Source organism: Anabrus simplex, chromosome 2 (assembly GCF_040414725.1).
Source record: "Anabrus simplex isolate iqAnaSimp1 chromosome 2, ASM4041472v1, whole genome shotgun sequence".
In the NCBI taxonomy this organism is placed as follows: Eukaryota; Metazoa; Arthropoda; class Insecta; order Orthoptera; family Tettigoniidae; genus Anabrus; species Anabrus simplex.
Genome location: NC_090266.1, coordinates 558189039 through 558206729, shown reverse-complemented (window position 1 = coordinate 558206729; position 17691 = coordinate 558189039). Strand labels below are relative to the sequence as shown.

At 41.3% G+C, this 17691-nt stretch overlaps 1 protein-coding gene across 2 annotated transcripts in view; it reads right to left on the bottom strand.

Annotated features, from left to right (window-relative positions):
• Positions 1 to 17691, bottom strand: part of Abcd1 (ATP binding cassette subfamily D) — a 349165-nt gene that overhangs the window by 193591 nt on the left and 137883 nt on the right. The gene's annotated exons all lie outside the window — the stretch shown is intronic.

Genomic DNA, 17691 nt, shown 5'->3' with positions numbered 1-17691 from the left:
TGACATTGGCCGCAAAAGCCTGCACTGGTGTGAATTCTGTCGATCTTTTTACAATCCTGAGCAAAATGGTTACTTTGTTTCATAGCACCTTCAATCTCCCAGCACTGCACATCTTATTTTCATTCATACCTGGATAATCATATTATTTGTGACAGCAGCTTTAGAGTGAGAATATAAGAATTTTCCAGTCGAATGAACACAATTCATAAATACACTATTTGATCGAACATATCTAGTCGCCTCTCTCCACACTGGATCCTAAATGTTACAACAACTGTCGCTGCTGCTATATAAAGAAGCTGAGAGGTCGATGTTATTCAACACTACGAGAGTGTAAAGAGCACCACCATTGCTCCATGGACAACTGGAGCGCTGAATTACTATCTGCTTACTACACTGCTGTGCAAAACTTAAGGATGAAAGTAACTTTTACATGTTGTGTTACTGCTAAGTAACATAGCTCAATGAAACTTGATCCATACATAGGAAGAACTGCTACAGTATGGTACAGTAGGCAACTGAAAGGAATATGCAATGAGACAAACAGAAATGACACTTTTACACAGAGATGATAAATTACATGTAAGTCACTGCGACTCATGATAGTCCCCTGGACATCACAAAAGTAGGGACATGGTTCTTAAAAGGGTGTGTGAACACCACGGACAGCTATGCATGCTCTACGTGTCCCTATCGGAAGATTGAATGCACTGTTCAGGTCTTTGCAATGAGAGAGAGAGAGAGGAGGAGAAGAAGAAGATCGTTCTACGTTGTGATTTTATTTGACTTAAATAAATATCACAGGAGAACACGTTCACTTCCTTATATAAATTACTTTATTTACACTGTATGACCCTTCACACAAGTAGTATAATAAGCGGGTTCGGGCGCCACCTCCACCTCAGGCTCCCAGTGGCCACCTCCACCTCCACCTCAGCCAGAGGCCTCCCAGATGCCTCCTCCACCTCCACCTCAGCCAGAGGCCTCCCAGAGGTCTCCTCCACCTCCCGCGGGAAATTTGAATTTGTAAACAAAGCCACGTGCTTTTTGACAGCTGTCATCGACAACAACGCATCGCTAACCTCAGTACTGCCATCTTGACGGGCCTAAACATCAGTAGTGCCAACTTAACCTAACTAGCGCGAGGTAAACAAAGCCACGTGCTTTTTGACAGCCACGTGCTTTTTGACAGATTTGTAAACAAAGCCACGTGCTTTTTGACAGCTCTCATCAACAACAACGCATCGCAAACCTCAGTACTACCATCTTGACGGGCCTAAACCTTAGTGGTACCAACTTAACCTAACTAGCATGAGGTAAACAAAGCCACGTGTTTTTTTGACAGCCACGTGCTTCTCGACAGATTTGTAAACAAAGCCACGTGCTTTTTGACAGACAACAACGCATCGCTAACCCCAGTACTGCCATCTTGACGGGCCTAAACCTCAGTAGTACCAACTTAACCTAACTAGCGCGAGATAAACAAAGCCACGTGCTTTTTGACAGCCACGTGCTTTTTTGACAGCTGTCATCCGCCATCTTTAAACTACAGAGCACTGTGCTGCCCTCTTTCGTCACCTGTCATCGTCAGTGCTGCCATCTTGACGGGCCTAAACCTTAGTGCTACCAACTTAACCTCACTAGCTCGAGATAAACAAATCCACGTGCTTTTTGACAGCTACGTGCTTTTTTGATAGCTATCATCCGCCATCTTTAATCTATAGAGCACAGTGCTGCCCTCTTTAGCTACTTACCTTTGAAATGTGGTGGCGGATAATTTGAAAAATGCTTTTCGACAAGCAGCCATCTTTAATCCAGAGAGAACAGTGCTGCCCTCTATGTGGTGGCGGCAAATTGAAAAATTCCACATGCTCTTGTTTGAAAACAAACTCACGTGCTTTTTTGACAGCTGTCATCTGCCATCTTTAATCCATAGAGCACAGTGCTGCCCTCTTTAGGTGGTGGTAAATTCCACGTGCTCTTGTTTGGAAACAAAGCCACGTGCAGCTGTCATCCGCCATCTTTAATCAACAGAGCACTGTGCTACTATCATGCGGGCAATTTCATCACCTGTCATCCGCCATCTTTAATCCACAGAACACCGTGCTGCCCTCTTTATGGCTACTACCTTAAGCACGTAGTAGCGGACAATTTGAAAAGTTCTGTTAGCTATCATCCGCCATCTTTAATCAAGAGAGCACCGTGCTGCCATCTTTAGCTAGATACCTTTGAAATGTGGTGGCGGCAAATTGAAAAATTCCACGTGCTCTTGTTTGGAAACAAACTCACGTGCTTTTTCGACAGCTACCATCCGCCATCTTTAATCAACAGAGCATAGTGCTGCCCTCTTTAGTTTGAAATGTGATGGCGGCAAATTCCACGTGCTCTTGTTTGGTAAACATAGCCATGTGCTTTTTTGACAGCTGTCATCCGCCATCTTTAATACAGAGAGCACCGTGCTGCCCTCTTTAGATGTAAATTCGTCACCTGTCATCCGCAGTGCTGCCATCTTTAGCTAGATACCTTTGAAATGTGGTGGTGGATAATTTAAAAAGAGAAATTCTACAGCGGCCCTCTCTCGACGCTAATTGCATAAGATGGCGGCTATACGTGACTCCTTAAGGGTGCTTACGCAAGATGGCTGCTATACATAGACGCCCTTGGGATGCTTGCTCAAGATGGTAGTTATACATGGCTCCTTATGAGATGCCCTAGGGATGCTTGCGCAAGATAGCGGCTGCTCTTATGGGACGGCTTAAGGGTCCTTGCACAAGATTGCTTGAGACGCCCTAAGGATGCTTGCGCAAGATGGCGGACACAAGATGGCGGCTGTACACAACTCCTTATGAGACGCTTTAAGGGTGCTTGCGCAAGATGGTTGCTACTCTTAGCTTAGAGGCTAACGTGTTGTGATAGTTCGATTCATTAAATTTAGGGCTTAAATGCAAAATGTTAAATATATCGAAAACGGTGCACCGTAGAGCAAAACGGACAAAATTTTTCTGCCGAATACCTAGGTTCGCAGTATGAGGAACAAGAAAATCATAGTCTAATGATGGGATCAACGGTTCGGTTCCTACTTAGGCCCTTTGGCATTTGCTCTGTTTTAGCTTGTATTGAAGCGAGTCTTCGTAACATGATCAGGTCTAGCTATGGTAGAGAGTATAACGTACCGTGCAGGTTCGATTCATTAAATTTGGAGGCTTAAATGCAAAATGTTAAATATCTCGAAAACGATGCATCGTAGAGCAAAACGGACAAAATTTTTCCGCCTAATACGTAGGTTCGTAGTATCAGGAACAAGAAAAAACATAGTCTAATGATGAGATCAACGGTTCGATTCCTACTTAAGCCCTTTGGCATTCGCAGCTATCTATTTCTACAAGATGGTGGCTGCTCTTATGAGAAACAAGATGCCTTGAGACGTCCTAGGGATGCTTACGCAAGATGGCAGACACACAATGGTGACTATACATAGCTCCTTATGAGACGGCCTAGGGGTGCTCGCACAAGATGGCGGCTACTCTTATGAAGAAAGCTAGCTTAGAGGCTACTGCGCAAGATAACAGCTGCTGTTATGCATGTGGTGGAGGGCAATTTGAAATTCTATGTGCTTAATCAACAGAGCACCCTGCTGCCCTCTTTAGCTGAAATGTGGTGGTGGATAATTTGAAAAATTCTTTTGACAGCTATCATCTTTAAAAACAATGGCAACTATACATAGGCTGTTAAGGTCTTATCATTCTCCTCCTCCTCCTCCTCCTCCTCCCCTCCTCCTTCTCTACCTCCTCCTCCGCCTCTTATGTCAAGGCATAGCTTTATATCGAACAAGTTTAAACCTGCATCGCGAAGGCAAGCGTGTGCAGCGATAACATTATTGTGCATGTTTAGACTTTCGAAACATAAGAAGAGTAGAATCAAACACTGTACTCGATACGACATGTGATCAGAACATTGATTGATGTGTTCAGAACACAAAATAAGTGATCATGACTAGAATCGAACACTGTACTCGATACAACATGTGATCAGAACATTGATCGATGTGTTCAGAACACGAAATAAGTGATCAAGACTAGAATCGAACACTGTACTCAATACGTGTGTTTAGAACATGTTAGGGGGTACCCTTGTTCTAAGAAGATCAGAATGAAACATAACAAGACTAGAATCGAACACTGTAATCTATGTTGTTAACCTCAACATATGATCAGAACATTGTTTGATGTGTTCAGAGCAAAAGTACAATTTTGATGATTTGCTTAGTGTAAAATCAAAAACTATGGAAACGCACTGTGCACATATCGCGTAGCTAACTCGCTCAGTAAGCAATATTGCAAAACTACAACTTCAATGATTTGCATAGTGTAAAAATCAAAAACACACTGTACCCATACTGCGCAGCTAACTCGCTCGGTAAACGATATAGCCAAAGTATAACTTCAAATTATTTACCTTCCATCATTCGTCTTGTGTGTAAAAATCAGTCGAACAAGTTATCGCATAAACATGGCTGAAAAAAATCGTGATAGGGTATGGAACCCAGGGGTTACATCTTATCAGAAGGGCAAAAAGGATGAAAGGACTCTTCCTCCTCCTTACCGCACATTCCTTGGCTAAAGGGCTAATGGGCTAAAGGGCTAATGGGCTAAAGGAGCAACAACCTCGTCGATCGCTATCAGCAAGAACGCTTGTACTTTGTTAAGTGTAGAAAATTAATCTTTATTTGTAAATGGTTTCATGTTCAGAACAAGGAATGGAAAATCCCCGAGGTGCGATGAGTTACGTTTTTCGAACTAGTGTTTGGAACACTGAACTTTTCAAGATGATAGCAGAGAGTTTAGCAATGTTCTGTTGTTGGATTTTAAATTCCGCGCTACAACATGCATAAGGTGGTAGCCTTGAGGTTTACCGCCGTAAAGATGGCAAGAGTGAGGTTAACAATGTTCTGTTGTTGGATTTTAAATTCCGCGCTACAACATGCATAAGGTGGTAGCCTTGAGGTTTACCGCCGTAAAGATGGCAAGAGTGAGGTTAACAATGTTCTGCTGTTGGATTTTAAATTCCGCGCTATAACATGCATAAGGTGGCAGCCTTGAGGTTTACCGCCGTAAAGATGGCAGCAGTGAGGTTAGCGACGCTCTATTGTCCTTCAAAGTGAGGTTAGGGTTCGTCAAGAAGACAGCTGTCAAAAAAGCACGTGGCTATGTTTACCAAACAAGAGCACTGTTCGTGACGTCACGGTCACGTAATCAATCCTTAGCTCGACGTCGTTAAGAGCAGTATTAGGGTTAGCTATGCTTAAAAGTCTTGGGAACAGAGCAGCAGTATGAATTGCTATGTTTCAAAGCGTGTACACATGACCTATCGATTTTACATGCATCGACCATCGAACTAAACTTCATCCGCTAGATCGTGCTGCTATCTTAGCATAACCTATACCCATAAAATTAAAGTACAATGAATAGCCATGTTTCAAAGCGTGTACACATCACCTATCGATTTTGCACACATCGACTCGTACTAAACTTCTTCCGCTAGATTGTGCTGCTATCTTAGCATAACCTATACGCGTGACCTTAAGGTACAAAGAATAGCCATGTTTCAAAGCGTGTACACATTACCTATCGACTTTGCATGCAACAAATATCGTACTAAACTTCTTCCGCTAGGTTGTGCTGCTATCTTAGCATAACTTATACACATGAACTTAAAGTACGAAGAATAGCCATGTTTCAAAGCGTGTACACATTACTTATTGATTTTGCATTCATCGAATCTCGTACGAAATTTCTTCCGCTAGATTGTGCTGCTATCTTAGCATAACCTATACCCATGAACTTAAAGTACAATGAATAGTCATGTTTTAAAGCGTGTACGCATCAACTATCGATTTTGCATGTATCGACTCTCGTGCAAAACTTCTTCAGGTAGATTGTGCTGCTATCTTAGCATAACTAAGACGCATGAACTTAAAGTACAAAGAATAGCCTTGTTTCAAAGCGTTTACACATTACCTAATGATTTTGCACGAAACGACTATCATACTAAACTTTTTCCACTAGATTGTGCTAAAATCATGTAAGTGTGCTGCTATCTTAGCATAACCTATCGATTTTACATGCATCGACTATCGTACTAGACTTCTTCCGCTAGAGCATGTAGCAATCGCTTTTGTGTATCCCAAACCCCTGTGCACGAACTTAAAGCATAAAGATGAGCTATGTTCTAAAGCGTGTACACATCACCTATCGATAATGTATGTATCGAATATCGTACTAAACTTCTCCTGCTAGAGCGTACGAGTATCGCTTGTGCGTGCACGAACTTAAAGCATAAAGAATAGCAATGTATAAAAATCTTGTAAACAAAGCAGCAGCATTACGTATAGTCAAGATTAAATGCGTGCACACATCATGTATCCATGATGCACACAGTACTAAACTTATTCCATTAGAATGTACAAAGTTCGCATGTGTTTGTACTGCTATCTTAGCATAGCCTATGTGCATGAACTTAAAGCATAAAGAATAGTTATGTGTAAAAAATCTTGTGAACATAGCAGAGTGTTAACTACGTAGGTGTAGACATTGAACTTTACATGCTGAGGCAACATACTACGTGACCGTGACGTCACGACCACGTGCTCTTGTTTGGTAAACATAGCCACGTGCTTTTTTGACAGCTGTCTTCTTGACGAACCCTAACCTCACTTTGAAGGACAATAGAGCGTCGCTAACCTCACTGCTGCCATCTTTACGGCGGTAAACCTCAAGGCTGCCACCTTATGCATGTTATAGCGCGGAATTTAAAATCCAACAGCAGAACATTGTTAACCTCACTCTTGCCATCTTTACGGCGGTAAACCTCAAGGCTACCACCTTATGCATGTTGTAGCGCGGAATTTAAAATCCAACAACAGAACATTGTTAACCTCACTCTTGCCATCTTTACGGCGGTAAACCTCAAGGCTACCACCTTATGCATGTTGTAGCGCGGAATTTAAAATCCAACAACAGAACATTGCTAAACTCTCTGCTATCATCTTGAAAAGTTCAGTGTTCCAAACACTAGTTCGAAAAACGTAACTCATCGCACCTCGGGGATTTTCCATTCCTTGTTCTGAACACGAAACCATTTACAAATAAAGATTAATTTTCTACACTTAACAAAGTACAAGCGTTCTTGCTGATAGCGATCGACGAGGTTGTTGCTCCTTTAGCCCTTTAGCCCTTTAGCCCATTAGCCCATTAGCCCTTTAGCCAAGGAATGTGCGGTAAGGAGGAGGAAGAGTCCTTTCATCCTTTTTGCCCTTCTGATAAGATGTAACCCCTGGGTTCCATACCCTATCACGATTTTTTTTCAGCCATGTTTATGCGATAACTTGTTCGACTGATTTTTACACACAAGACGAATGATGGAAGGTAAATAATTTGAAGTTATACTTTGGCTATATCGTTTACCGAGCGAGTTAGCTGCGCAGTATGGGTACAGTGTGTTTTTGATTTTTACACTATGCAAAACATTGAAGTTGTAGTTTTGCAATATTGCTTACTGAGCGAGTTAGCTACGCGATATGTGCACAGTGTGTTTCCATAGTTTTTGATTTTACACTAAGCAAATCATCAAAATTGTACTTTTGCTCTGAACACATCAAACAATGTTCTGATCATATGTTGAGGTTAACAACATCGATTACAGTGTTCGATTCTAGTCTTGTTATGTTTCATTCTGATCTTCTTAGAACAAGGGTACCCCCTAACATGTTCTAAACACACGTATTGAGTACAGTGTTCGATTCTAGTCTTGATCACTTATTTCGTGTTCTGAACACATCGATCAATGTTCTGATCACATGTTGTATCGAGTACAGTGTTCGATTCTAGTCATGATCACTTATTTTGTGTTCTGAACACATCAATCAATGTTCTGATCACATGTTGAAGTTAACAACATCGATTACAGTGTTCTATTCTAGTCTTGTTATGTTTCAATCTGATCTTCTTAGAACAAGCGTATCCCCTGACATATTCTAAACACATGATGTATTGAGTACATTGTTCGATTCTAGTCTTGATCACTTATTTTGTTTTTCTGAACGCATCAATCAATGTTCTGATCACATGTCGTATCGAGTACAGCGTTTGATTCTACTCTTCTTATGTTTCGAAAGTCTAAACATGCACAATAATGTTATCGCTGCACACGCTTGCCTTCGCGATGCAGGTTTAAACTTGTTCGATATAAAGCTATGCCTTGACATAAGAGGCGGAGGAGGAGGTAGAGAAGGGGGAGGAGGAGGAGGAGGAGGAGAAGGAGGAGGAGGAGAATGATAAGACCTTAACAGCCTATGTATAGTCGCCATTGTTTTTAAAGATGATAGCTGTCAAAAGAATTTTTCAAATTATCCACCACCACATTTCAGCTAAAGAGGGCAGCAGGGTGCTCTGTTGATTAAGCACATAGAATTTCAAATTGCCCTCCACCACATGCATAACAGCAGCTGTTATCTTGCGCAGTAGCCTCTAAGCTAGCTTTCTTCATAAGAGTAGCCGCCATCTTGTGCGAGCACCCCTAGGCCGTCTCATAAGGAGCTATGTATAGTCACCATTGTGTGTCTGCCATCTTGCGTAAGCATCCCTAGGATGTCTCAAGGCATCTTGTTTCTCATAAGAGCAGCCACCATCTTGTAGAAATAGATAGCTGCGAATGCCAAAGGGCTTAAGTAGGAATCGAACCGTTGATCTCATCATTAGACTATGTTTTTTCTTGTTCCTGATACTACGAACCTACGTATTAGGCGGAAAAATTTTGTCCGTTTTGCTCTACGATGCATCGTTTGAGATATTTAACATTTTGCATTTAAGCCTCCAAATTTAATGAATCGAACCTGCACGGTACGTTATACTCTCTACCATAGCTAGACCTGATCATGTTACGAAGACTCGCTTCAATACAAGCTAAAACAGAGCAAATGCCAAAGGGCCTAAGTAGGAACCGAACCGTTGATCCCATCATTAGACTATGATTTTCTTGTTCCTCATACTGCGAACCTAGGTATTCGGCAGAAAAATTTTGTCCGTTTTGCTCTACGGTGCACCGTTTTAGATATATTTAACATTTTGCATTTAAGCCCTAAATTTAATGAATCGAACTATCACGACACGTTAGCCTCTACGCTAAGAGTAGCAACCATCTTGCGCAAGCACCCTTAAAGCGTCTCATAAGGAGTTGTGTACAGCCGCCATCTTGTGTCCGCCATCTTGCGCAAGCATCCTTAGGGCGTCTCAAGCAATCTTGTGCAAGGACCCTTAAGCCGTCCCATAAGAGCAGCCGCTATCTTGCGCAAGCATCCCTAGGGCATCTCATAAGGAGCCATGTATAACTACCATCTTGAGCAAGCATCCCAAGGGCGTCTATGTATAGCAGCCATCTTGCGTAAGCACCCTTAAGGAGTCACGTATAGCCGCCATCTTATGCAATTAGCGTCGAGAGAGGGCCGCTGTAGAATTTCTCTTTTTAAATTATCCACCACCACATTTCAAAGGTATCTAGCTAAAGATGGCAGCACTGCGGATGACAGGTGACGAATTTACATCTAAAGAGGGCAGCACGGTGCTCTCTGTATTAAAGATGGCGGATGACAGCTGTCAAAAAAGCACATGGCTATGTTTACCAAACAAGAGCACGTGGAATTTGCCGCCATCACATTTCAAACTAAAGAGGGCAGCACTATGCTCTGTTGATTAAAGATGGCGGATGGTAGCTGTCGAAAAAGCACGTGAGTTTGTTTCCAAACAAGAGCACGTGGAATTTTTCAATTTGCCGCCACCACATTTCAAAGGTATCTAGCTAAAGATGGCAGCACGGTGCTCTCTTGATTAAAGATGGCGGATGATAGCTAACAGAACTTTTCAAATTGTCCGCTACTACGTGCTTAAGGTAGTAGCCATAAAGAGGGCAGCACGGTGTTCTGTGGATTAAAGATGGCGGATGACAGGTGATGAAATTGCCCGCATGATAGTAGCACAGTGCTCTGTTGATTAAAGATGGCGGATGACAGCTGCACGTGGCTTTGTTTCCAAACAAGAGCACGTGGAATTTACCACCACCTAAAGAGGGCAGCACTGTGCTCTATGGATTAAAGATGGCAGATGACAGCTGTCAAAAAAGCACGTGAGTTTGTTTTCAAACAAGAGCATGTGGAATTTTTCAATTTGCCGCCACCACATAGAGGGCAGCACTGTTCTCTCTGGATTAAAGATGGCTGCTTGTCGAAAAGCATTTTTCAAATTATCCGCCACCACATTTCAAAGGTAAGTAGCTAAAGAGGGCAGCACTGTGCTCTATAGATTAAAGATGGCGGATGATAGCTATCAAAAAAGCACGTAGCTGTCAAAAAGCACGTGGATTTGTTTATCTCGAGCTAGTGAGGTTAAGTTGGTAGCACTAAGGTTTAGGCCCGTCAAGATGGCAGCACTGCCGATGACAGGTGACGAAAGAGGGCAGCACGGTGCTCTGTAGTTTAAAGATGGCGGATGACAGCTGTCAAAAAAGCACGTGGCTGTCAAAAAGCACGTGGCTTTGTTTATCTCGCGCTAGTTAGGTTAAGTTGGTACTACTGAGGTTTAGGCCCGTCAAGATGGCAGTACTGGGGTTAGTGATGCGTTGTTGTCTGTCAAAAAGCACGTGGCTTTGTTTACAAATCTGTCAAAAAGCACGTGGCTGTCAAAAAAACACGTGGCTTTGTTTACCTCATGCTAGTTAGGTTAAGTTGGTACCACTAAGGTTTAGGCCCGTCAAGATGGTAGTACTGAGGTTTGCGATGCGTTGTTGATGAGAGCTGTCAAAAAGCACGTGGCTTTGTTTACAAATCTGTCAAAAAGCACGTGGCTGTCAAAAAGCACGTGGCTTTGTTTACCTCGCGCTAGTTAGGTTAAGTTGGCACTACTGAGGTTTAGGCCCGTCAAGATGGCAGTACTGAGGTTAGCGATGCGTTGTTGTCGATGACAGCTGTCAAAAAGCACGTGGCTTTGTTTACAAATTCAAATTTCCCGCGGGAGGTGGAGGAGACCTCTGGGAGGCCTCTGGCTGAGGTGGAGGTGGAGGAGGCATCTGGGAGGCCTCTGGCTGAGGTGGAGGTGGCCACTGGGAGCCTGAGGTGGAGGTGGCGCCCGAACCCGCTTATTATACTACTCACACAATTATACACAGTCGCAAATGACACTATATAAAACACTCAATAGCGGAGTACCCTGAAGTCGATTCTGACAAGTACAGATATCAACAATACTGACGCGTGCACTATAACATACTCTTTTGAATTCACCGCCTCACTCACTTGAGTCCAAAGATCTGACTCCTCCTCAGAGCCCAACAGTCACTCCCAGTCCATCACTTGCCTGAGTCCCAAGAACCAAGATCTGCGAACTTAGAACTGAGAACTGCCTTCACTGACTGACAGCTCGAAATTTATACTACTCGACCAACCATCTAGAATGATCGACTTCTGGAAGAGTTCTTACAACACTCTAATGAAACACACTCAAAATGTCCATCGACCAGCTAGTCGAATGGGTACTCGAACGATCGTTTCCAATTTAATAACACACATGGAAATATCTACAACATTCGTAATGTCTCTACATGTATCTGGATAATAAAACCTTACTGTAAGTTACCAGAACCCTTCAGATATACCAAATATAGTACAATAAGTCTAATATACAAACATTATGGAATTTTCTACAGCTTTCGACTCTATGGATTTTTAGGTTATACAATACGTATTTGAGGTTATACAATTTTATACTACATATTTACAGAGGAACCCTATACTAGTCATGTTTAACACTTAATAAAAGATAATTTAGCATTAAATAAACTATAATTAAAATGTTGTTGTTGTTTGAGTCATCAGTCCATAGACTGGTTTGATGCAGCTCTCCATGCCACCCTATCACGTGCTAACTCTTTCATTTCTACGTAACTATTGCATCCTACATCTGCTCTAATCTGCTTGTCATATTCATACCTTGGTCTACCCCTACCGTTCTTACCCCCTACACTTCCTTCAAAAATCAACTGAACAAGTCCTGGGTGTCTTAAGATGTGTCCTATCATTCTATCTCTTCTTCTCGTCAAATTTAGCCAAATCGATCTCCTCTCACCAACTGTTATTTATAAGTTTCATTTCCGTATTGATGGATATTACTTTACAGAAAAACAATATATATACAAATCTCCACCTTATCAATACAAATTTATTTTACATTAAGCAAGTAAATATAGTCAAATAGTCAAGACTAGTTTCGACCCCTAGGGGGTCATCCTCAGTTGACATGCAATAAAAATTGTATTGTTCATAAAAACATCACATATAGTGGTAAAAGTTTGGACTAATTTAGACTGATCATTAATGTTGGTATGTCTAATGCATGACTAGTGTGCATCGTTCATGAAGACACATATCACCTTACTGCTACTACCATCCAATTTCTAGGTTATATAATATGGAACACACATATGTTTGTGTAACTCAACAGTGGCAAGTTCAACTATGTACACAATTGGCTATTGATTAGTCACATGAAAGTACAGAACACTGGCTTGAACATTTCTGATTGAGATATCAATGCAACACCTTACTTGCATACATCCTATAAGCTAAATTCAGTTTGTAAGGCCCATTACTTCTGATTGAAACTTAGTATGAAGTTAAAATTTGAATAAAAATATTTGCTAATGCAGACATTAAAATGTTGTTAAAATGGGCATATAGTCAAAAACAGTGGTATGTATGCCACACATGTCTAGTTAAAAATACATTACATTGATGTTGTTTATGTGCGGTACAACATGTACACTGATTAGGAATAAATGAGGTTTGTATATATAGTGTTCCAACAAAATGGATCCATAAAAATATTATATGTAAAGACAATTGGTATTATAATGATCCGCTGCAGATCAGGTAATGCTGTTTATTTGTCTGGAGATATTATTGGCAGCTACAGATGTTGGAGTTATTAGAAAAGTTAATGGCGCATGTTTTCTTCGTAGTCGCGATGTTTATAGTTGGTGGCATTAGTCAAATATGTTGAAAGTTATGCGTCTTGGTGCACGTTGATTTGTCCTGGGAGCTTATATGTTGTAAAAAACAAGGTGGAGTGTGTAAAATGTTGGAACCGTGCGTTCTTTGTAGCTGCCTGTTGGGATCCCAACAGGCAGCTACAAAGAACGCACGGTTCCAACATTTTACACACTCCACCTTGTTTTTTACAACATATAAGCTCCCAGGACAAATCAACGTGCACCAAGACGCATAACTTTCAACATATTTGACTAATGCCACCAACTATAAACATCGCGACTACGAAGAAAACATGCGCCATTAACTTTTCTAATAACTCCAACATCTGTAGCTGCCAATAATATCTCCAGACAAATAAACAGCATTACCTGATCTGCAGCGGATCATTATAATACCAATTGTCTTTACATATAATATTTTTATGGATCCATTTTGTTGGAACACTATATATACAAACCTCATTTATTCCTAATCAGTGTACATGTTGTACCGCACATAAACAACATCAATGTAATGTATTTTTAACTAGACATGTGTGGCATACATACCACTGTTTTTGACTATATGCCCATTTTAACAACATTTTAATGTCTGCATTAGCAAATATTTTTATTCAAATTTTAACTTCATACTAAGTTTCAATCAGAAGTAATGGGCCTTACAAACTGAATTTAGCTTATAGGATGTATGCAAGTAAGGTGTTGCATTGATATCTCAATCAGAAATGTTCAAGCCAGTGTTCTGTACTTTCATGTGACTAATCAATAGCCAATTGTGTACATAGTTGAACTTGCCACTGTTGAGTTACACAAACATATGTGTGTTCCATATTATATAACCTAGAAATTGGATGGTAGTAGCAGTAAGGTGATATGTGTCTTCATGAACGATGCACACTAGTCATGCATTAGACATACCAACATTAATGATCAGTCTAAATTAGTCCAAACTTTTACCACTATATGTGATGTTTTTATGAACAATACAATTTTTATTGCATGTCAACTGAGGATGACCCCCTAGGGGTCGAAACTAGTCTTGACTATTTGACTATATTTACTTGCTTAATGTAAAATAAATTTGTATTGATAAGGTGGAGATTTGTATATATATTGTTTTTCTCCTCTCACCAATTCGATTCAGTATCTCTTCATTCGTGATTCGATCTATCCATCTCACCTTCAGCATTCTTCTGTAACACCACATTTCAAAAGCTTCTATTCTCTTTCTTTTGAGCCAGTTATCGTCCATGTTTCACTTCCATACAATGCCACGCTCCACACGAAAGTCTTCAAAAACATCTTTCTAATTCCGATATCAATGTTTGAAGTGAGCAAATTTCTTTTCTTAAGAAAGCTCTTCCTTGCTTGTGCTAGTCTGCATTTTATGTCCTCCTTACTTCTGCCATCGTTAGTTATTTTACTACCCAAGTAACAATATTCATCTACTTCCTTTAAGACTTCATTTCCTAATCTAATATTTCCTGCATCACCTGCCTTCGTTCAACTGCACTCCATTACTTTTGTTTTGGACTTATTTATTTTCATCTGGTACTCCTTACCCAAGACTTCATCCATACCATTCAGCAACTTCGAGATCTTCTGCAGTCTCAGATAAAATAACAATATCATCGGCAAATCTCAAGGTTTTGATTTCTTCTCCTTGGACTGTGATTCCCTTTCCAAATTTCTCTTTGATTTCCTTTACTGCCTGTTCTATGTAAACACTGAAAAGGAGAGGGGACAAACTGCAGCCTTGTCTCACTCCTTTCTGCATTGCTGCTTCTTTTTCAAAGCCCTCGATTCTTATCACTGCAGACTGATTTTTATACAGATTGTAGATAATTCTTCGTTCTCAGTATCTGATCCCTATCATCTTCAGAATCATAAATAGCTTGGTCCAATCAACGTTATCGAATGCCTTTTCTAGATCTACGAATGCCATGTACGTGGGCTTGTCCTTCTTGATTCGATCCTCTAAGATCAGACGTAAAGTCAGGATAGCTTCACGTGTTCCTACATTTCTTCTGAAGCCAAATTGATCTTCTCCCAACTCAGCTTCAACTTAAACATAATAATTGAAGGTTTTACGTCAGTTACAATGTCGTACCTACGACAAGAAGAAGAAGAAGAAGAATACTGGCAAGGAGTTCTTGTGGTGGGGCATTCCATTCCTCCACCAACGCAGATGACAACTGCTAGATGATCGTTGATGCATGTGGACATGCTACAATATGTCTGCCCAACATGCCCCACACGTGCTCGATGGATTTAACTTGGGGGGAACAAGCAGGCCAGTCCATTTGTCGAATTTCCTCTCTTTCCAAGAGCTCCTCCTCCTGCGCTGTTCAATGCAGTCGTGCACTGTCATCCATAAAAAATAAGTCAGGGCCGAACGCACCCCTGAAGAGACGTACATGGGGAAGGAGAACACTGTCAGAATAACATTGACCAGTGAGTGTACCCCATTCAAAGATTTGGAGGTCGGTATGCCCATGCCTCCCCACACCATAACACTTGAACGACCAAAATGATTATGTTCAACAATGTTCCTGGGTGCATTATGTGTTCCTGCCTCTTGTCAGATGAGGGTACGTCTAGAATCACCACTCATCTGAGAAGAGCACGTGACCTCACTCCTTGTCGGTCCAGACCTGATGTTCTTGGCAACATCGCTGCTGCAACGATGCTGCCGATGTGCGGGTGTCAATGGAACACAACGTAATGGTCGTCGGGCCACTGTAGAGCTTGAGATTGGGTGCCTTGCAGTCCTGTTGAATGTGGTTGCAATTGCACCTGCTGTTTGAAGTGAGTCTCTTCTTGCCTGTTGCACAACGTAGCAGTCATCCGCTGCTGTAGTTGACCGTGGTTGACCCCCTCCTCTCTTTCAGGCAGCAGTGCCTGTGGTTCGGAATGCTCTCCATGCACGTGAAACAATGCCATGAGCAATACCAAACGCCTGGGCTACACTCGTCACACTTCATCCTTCTTCCAGTTTCCCAATGATTCTTCCCCGTGTGAAGTCATCCAAATGTTGTCTCTGGGACATACTGTAATGTATAACACCACCACAGTGCAGCGTAACAGCTCGCTTATTGACTCACGCTGTCTAGTCCCGTTCCTTCAACTGCCTCATTTTGTGGGGCCAGTCCAATTTGGCACTATAGTCGCGCTGACCTCACGCCAGGATTCTATGCACGTGTGGGAGACATCTGGCAACATGTTACCGCACTTTCATTCATTTCCACCGAGTAGTTGATATGTTATGTTGCTTTACCTATCTCGTCCTTAAGTTTTGCACAGCAGTGTATGTGGCAGTCAGATGCAAACGGGGTGGCAAATGCCAGGTAAACGATAAATGACAGTCTATACAGGACCCACAGTGAAATCTGGCAGAGGTGGGGATATCGGCGTGAAGGTGTTTTTCACAGAAGAGACTCATTCCTCTTGTGATACTACAGAGCACATTAAAGGTGGACAGGTATAGGATATTTTGACCCGATGGGTGTTGTCGTTGGTAGAAGATCGGTTTGGAAATTATCACAGAGCGTTTCAGAATGGTAATACTTCCTGCAATAAAGCAGGGTCTGTTCATGAGTGGTTTCGACAATAAGGTTCCAGAAATAGACCGGCCAGCCCAGAGCTATAACCTTAACCCCATCAGATACCTCTGGGATTTACTAGAATGGTGACTTCGCTCAATTGTGATGACCCACATCACAAACTACGTTTGCTGAAGTGCTGCAGGAAGAATGGTTTGCCATTCCCCCGTAGATGTTCCAACAGCTGTCCAATAGTTTCCCTCGCAGAGTTCAAGCTGAAATGAAGGCCAAGTATGGGCCCATCCTGTATTAATGTCCACTATTGGGCAGTAAATCTCAGGAACACTCAGAGGACAGTTTCACGCAGGTGCCTGGATATTTTTGATCTGACAGTGTATAAATTAAAACTGGAAAAAGAATTAGCACCAAACTCACTATTTCTTGCAAGTTAACACTGAAAAGCATGGCTTCAATCCAATTAGGCCTGTTTCACAATTAATATTATGAACAAGCAACCCTCACCTTCTAGTTTATTTGCAGGAGATTCCTAGCTTGGACATCAGCAAGAATTCATGTGAAGACAAGTTTATTTCCAAACAACAGTTCATTTAGCTCTAAAATTACAAGCTATGCTAGTGATATAATTAAAATGCAGTAGGCAGACTAAACTCATTCATATCCTATTCACTTTGAATTACACATGCAATTGAAATCAGTCTATAGTGAGAGCTAAGCTAAAGTTGCAGGAATCAAGATAAAATTTCAACATTTATGACAAGGAATACTATTATGAACATGTTTTTCATACAACTTGCATTACAACTGTATTTCACATCAAGATTAAATCTCTGTAAATAAGCTTTGAAATACAGTAATTTAAAATGAAGACCCAACAGTCAGTCCAAAGTTAAAGAATATTGACAAACACCATTTGTACCCATCTGGAAGGAAATGTAACTGAGGTCAAGACTAGCATAAGGTCATAATGTCAAAATGAATGAATAATATTCTACATGAAATTTAGAAAAGATTTCAGAGGATTGTTTCTCTTAAAGTA